We start from the raw sequence: 6,728 nt of genomic DNA on the forward strand, positions 1-6,728 counted from the left end.
AAAAGTCAACCTGACTCAATAATGACTTTTAAAATCTATATACGTTCCTTATATAATAATTATATCATCATAGTATAAATCTTGATAGTTGAGCGAATCGATAGTTTACAAAACTCAAAATATTATTTATTTCAGGAGCTATATTATATTTGAATTATCATGGCAATCGAAAATATTTTATTATTTCATTTAGTTTTTCAATACTTGTAAAATCATATTATAGTGTTTATAAAGCTTTAAAACATGATAAGACAGTCAACTTTGACAATTGCTCAACAAAACGAGACATGCCTTATATAGAAATTCATTTACTCGATTAGTACAAATCCAATTTATCAATCTCATAGACAATTTGTTTAAATATTAATTTGCAGATTCAAAAGCAATTTCAATTAACGTCAATCATAATTCGGTTGACCATAACTTTTAATTCGTTCATCTAAATCATGCGATTTCTAAATGAAAAGTTATTAATTTTTTGATAGCTTTCCAACGACATGCATATCATATACTTTATATCAGTAGCATATGTATCAAATTCGTGATTCATCATAAACTATCTAACGACAAAATTAAAGCATACAAGCATGCATAAACATATATATTCGAGCACTAGACATGGATACACTATTAATATATAAAAGATAAGATATGAATGCTCACGTATCAATATTGTGATTCAATATTGCAGGAAAGTACGTAGACGCAACGAAAATGATAAACGCTAGGTTGACCTCACGAACAATACCCCCGAACAATACCCATATTTTCCATAGCTATATCCCATATTCTCCTTAGCTCTATCCCGCTCAAAACTCGTTTTGAAAATAACCCGCTCATAACCTCGTCGTAATATTTTATGTAATAATAATACTAATAATAATAATGCAACTTAATAATAATAATAAGATTAATAATAATCTTAATAATAGTAATAAAAAATTATAATAATTATAATAATAATAATAATAATAATAATAATAATAATAATAATAATAATAATAATAATAATAATAATAATAATAATAATAATAATAATAATAATAATAATTTATATATATATTGAGAGAGAGTCGAGAGATAGATATGTGAGGAATGAATCAGAAACAGAAATCGAGCGAATTTATAGGACTTTCCCAGTTCAGGGCTGCCATGCGATCGCATGGATTGGGTTTCCAGCTCACACTTGTTTTTGTTATTTAGTTTGTCGACATATTATTATAATTATATATAATTTATATAATTTATATTAATTAATTATATATTATATTATATTCTCGTGCATAGTTAATTTGTAATTTTTGTTCCGATGACTCGTACGTTATCACTCGACTTATGTCCCGGTTCTGGTTTTTCGAACATTACTTCGTACGCTTTAATAACTTGTATTTTATGTTTCGTGTATTGTACCTTTATCAATAACAAGACTCAAATCAATGAAAAACTATCTCACTCATAATGTAGCTTGTATGTTTGAGTGTTATGCTCATTTGCGTTTATAAATTAACGTCTTAATATATAATAATATTATTTTAAATCAAAACGTTTTATATCTAAGTTAATATTATATTTTATAACATTTGTAAAATATACATACATTTTCATTTTGAAATAGTGTTTTACTGTAGCCAAATGATTTTTACTGTAGCAAATAGTGGTTTTCGAAAACACTGTAGCTTTTCGGGTACTGTAGCAATTCGAAAATACTGTAGCAAATTAGTATTTTACTTGTTCATCTTAAACATTTTAGTTAACTTATCTAAATATCAATTGAATCAATAATCGAATGTTACTATCATTTACTAAATAACTTGAAATTATATATATGTATATATCTTTATTTAATATACATAAATCAGTTTTTAAATACATGTTAAAGAAATTTCGTCCCAAAATTTGATAGAGATTGTCATGGCTAACAATAAATATGTTTTCATGACGAATATGAGTTGATAAATAGAGTTTCATCATTATTGACTAATATAGATCAAACGATTCGATTATGTGAAGCGTACGAGTGAAGCTGTCACAAAAGGTTGAGATAGAGATTTAACTTTTGACGTAGTCACGGTGGATTTCCGGATTTCAAGGAATTTAAAGATAATCCTTGAAATCTATAATAGATTTGATTCTCTGGTAATTAAGGAAATTAGGATCTTCTTTGATTAAATGCAATGATCTATTTCGATTGCTCTGTCGGATATTTTACTATAAATCCACTCCCTTCGTTTCCTTATTTCCACAGCTCACATCTTCTATTCTTTCTCCCTCAATTCATACTTTAAAGTATTCATTAATATGCTCCATCCAGTTCTGATTCTTGATATACTCCTAACTTTCATATCTGTCATTCTTCTTTTTCATCTGCCGCCGGAGGAATCTATTTACTTCTACTATACTCTTGGGTTTATAGTGTTTTTAGTTCTCCCGTGTCTTTATATTGCTATATGCATCGATATACACGATTTGTAATTTCTGAGTTGTTGTTGAGCTTTATTTCTTCCCTTATATTTCGGAGTCCCATACTTTTGTTTCCTCTTCCCGACTTTAAGTCAAGCGAATAATGGTCCGGAATTCGTAGGTATGAGTTTCAAATGATCATAATATACAAAGTAGAAAGGAAATATAATAGCACGATTTGATTTGTCAAATTACCAGAATATCCTGAAAAGACCGAATCATCAAGAAAAATATTTTCTTGATAGTTTAGAGATTAAATAGAATGAAACAGTTATGTAACATGGTTCATGATGAGGGTATGATCTGTGAACCTTTATCACGTTCCATTAGAAAATTAGCATGACTTACTGTAATATAATCACGTTGATCAAGTGTCATTATATTATACTAACTCATGCTTCAATTCTCAACACTTCTTCAAAACAATCATAATTTAAACTCGAAGGTTTACAGAATATAGAAACTAAACAGTTTCCTTTATGATGTAATACAAATAACGCGAAGAGATAAATGATTTCAGATAATAATAGTTATGAAAATATCTTCAAAAATATCGAGGATATTTATAATGAAAGATACGATGATATCTTAGAATTTCTAATATCGAAAGGTGTAGAAGAAGATTTGTCCGCAAAGGTTTAGAGTCAGGAGCAAGGTATTCGTTAATGACTTCAGCAGACACTGAATCATTTGGATTCTTTGAAGGCAGGTTTAGTCTTTGTGATTTGTCCACAGCCTCCTTCATGGTTTGCTCTATCTGTTTTTCAGTACCAAATTTTCTCATCTTCTGAGCTTCTTCAGCCACTATTCTTTATCATCAGACTTTCGACTGTTAAGGTCGTTTACAGTTTTTGCTACTTCCTTCAACTTTTTCAACATTCAGAGTATTGATTTGTAGACTGGTTGCTTTTCAGAATTTTAGAATGAAAGCTCATAATTCTAAGAGATGAATGTTATATGTATACATATGATGTTCTAGTACAGTTTTGAATTCAAAGTATGGCATTTGAAAGATGTAAGAATCTAAGAGTGATGTTTTCTGTTAAATCTTGGCTTGGATTCTGATTTTTTTTTTCAAAATCAGAATATGTAATCAAATTTGGATGCGAATGGTTGTTTCGGTTTCTAGGAAAGAATGTATATCGTTCTGAAAGTAGTGAATATAGTTGATGATTTGCTGAATCAGAATCGAAGAATGTAACATATTAATTGTAAATTTATATATCTTTCGGGTATTACCTACCCGTTAAAAGTTTCACAAGTAATATTTTGTACCAGAAAATTTTTATTACAGTCTTTATGAAAATATATGTATGTATATTTTCTTCAGATGTAATACAGATTAAATGAGTTAATATCATATTAAGCTCATTTGATTTTCGGCTGGATTAGAAATGAATAATCTCTAAAACATTAAAGATTTAATAATCTTCGCGAAGTATTTCACTAATGTAATCAATACTTCATTATTCAGTTTTATTGATATTTTCTCAGTGAATCATGTTGATGTTCATGGAACTCTTGCTAACTTCGCAAGGTACGAATGATTTTTTTCTAGAAAGTTTCAAATACATCGAAGATGAAAGTAAAAAATCAAACATATAATTGAATAATATACTTAGTTTATTATGAAATGGAATTCATTGAGTTGAAACGGAGATTGTGGTTAACGAAGGATGTACATCATAGCATATCAGTAACATAAACTAATCGAGTAGTACCTACTAGTTAAGATTCACACGTAATAGCTTAGTACGAAAAGATTTATTTTGATCTCAAAATTCATATATATATATATATATAATATACATATAATTTCTTCAGAGGGAATGAGTTAATACTTCATAACTCATTGATACGATATACGCGTTGTTGATTAGTGATGATGTTTGCGGTGATTATGGATCTTGCGGAGCTTGTGATGTTGTAGATGCTGCTGATACTAACGATGTTGATGGTACTGACGGTGCTGGTGATGCTGATGGTACTGTTGATGCTGCTGGTAAAACAGATCTATCTTGTAAATCGTTCACCATTCCGATCAGGGTTTTATTTCATCATTTCTATTAGCTCACTCATCTGGTTTACAATTAGAACTAGAATAAGTAATCTCTAAAACTTTTAGAAACTACATATTCTTTGCAGAATATTTCTTCGATGAATTTATGAATCAATACTTCATCGTTTGTTGTTGTTGGTATTCCTTGGTATCTATGGTGAGTATGGCGTTGATGTTCGAGGTAAAGATTGTGATGTTGAGGTGTGAGATGCGGATGTTGCTGTTGGTGGTGGTAATGATATTGTTGATGTTGATGATGGTGGTACTGTTGATGCCGGTGATGCTGCAGGTGCTTATAATCTTTGCACCATATTCTTCAAAGCCACTACCTGAGCGTGAAGCTCGTTGATTGGTGGTTCGGACGAGCGGATGAATAAGATCCATAATTTGAGATAGTATATAATCATGACGAGATACTCTGGAGATGAGAGAGAAAATGGTATTACGAACACGTTCGTCGGTAAGTACTTCAGGTTCTTCGCCAAGAGGGGAATGTGGTGGATGGAAGGAATCACCTTCTTCTTGTCTCCAATGACTAAGTAGGCTACGAACCCATCCCTAATTCATCCAGAATAAGTGATGGCTGATTAGTTGATCCATTCCGGTTACACTATCTTCGGAGTTCAGGTGAATATCCATATCGGAATAGTTGTCGGAGTTAAAGGAATTTGAACTAGATACGGGATCCATCTTGTATAATTAGGGAGATGATTTTTGATATGAAATAGATTATAGGATTTAGATTGGTATTCTTCCATACATAATTTACATATGTATATATAATACCAAAATTCCATAAATCACGGAGGAATCTTTGGAAGATGTCAGGTAAAGTTTACAGTAACAGATATGCCAAGATATGAATTTGTCTGTACACTATCTATGAAATAAATGCAAGAAAACGCGTCTAGACTTAGGAACGATAAACAAGTAATTTCTGAAAAGAAATGATAAGCAAAACTCGGTAAAAACAGATACGGTCATAGTCCAGACTCACTAATGCATTCTAACAATTACCAGTTAAACACACTAATGCAAATTCTGGTTCCCTATGACCTCAAGCTCTGATATCAACTGTGATGACCCGTCCAAATCTATTTGGACGAATACATCATTCATTGATTTCATAGTGAGGTTTTGACCTGTATATGATACGTTTTGTAAACATTGCATTCTTTTGAAAAGGCACACCATAAATGAATATATAAATCCAAGGTTTTCGACATCTGATGATTTCTACGTATAGACAATCACCGTATATAATAGTTTTTAACAATACATCCGTTGACAATACAGTCAAATAAGATACATGGTGATGATTTTGTGAATGCAAAGTTTTCTCAAATAAAGCATGTATGACTCCATGCACATAGCTTGTATAACGTATAAGCAAACAGCGGAAGATTTCTAGGAACCTGAGAATAAGCACGCTTAAAAGTGTCAACACAAAGGTTGGTGAGTTCATAGTTTTAATGTTGCGCATAATCTGTATATAAAGGTGGATCACAAGATTTCAGTTGTTTCATCCAGAAACGTTTATCAAAATATTCTACAAGATTGGGCACCCTGGTAACTAAACTTTAACGTCTATATAATAAGTACCCCTGTTTTAACATACATGCAACCAACATGCACAATACACGCAAACCAATGTGTACTAAACTCAAATAACATACGTCTGTTTTATAGTTCAGGTTAGGGTTTCTATACCTAGAACAGACGGGGTTGTCATGTAGTGACCCGAACTTTTCCATGTTTATATATATTAATTGAGATTGATATTTACATGATTAAATGTTTTCAACATGTTAAGCAATCAAACTTGTTAAGACTTGATTAATTGAAATATGTTTCATATAGACAATTGACCACCCAAGTTGACCGGTGATTCACGAACGTTAAAACTTGTAAAAACTATATGATGACATATATATGGATATATATATAGTTAACATGATACTATGATAAGTAAACATATCATTAAGTATATTAACAATGAACTACATATGTAAAAACAAGACTACTAACTTAATGATTTTTTAAACGAGACATATATGTAACGATTATCGTTGTAAAGACATTTAATGTATATATATCATATTAAGAGATATTCATACATGATAATATCATGATAATATAATAATTTAAAATCTCATTTGATATTATAAACATTGGGTTAACAACATTTAACAAGATCGTTAACCTAAAG

Source organism: Rutidosis leptorrhynchoides, chromosome 5 (assembly GCF_046630445.1).
Source record: "Rutidosis leptorrhynchoides isolate AG116_Rl617_1_P2 chromosome 5, CSIRO_AGI_Rlap_v1, whole genome shotgun sequence".
Taxonomy (NCBI): Eukaryota; Viridiplantae; Streptophyta; class Magnoliopsida; order Asterales; family Asteraceae; genus Rutidosis; species Rutidosis leptorrhynchoides.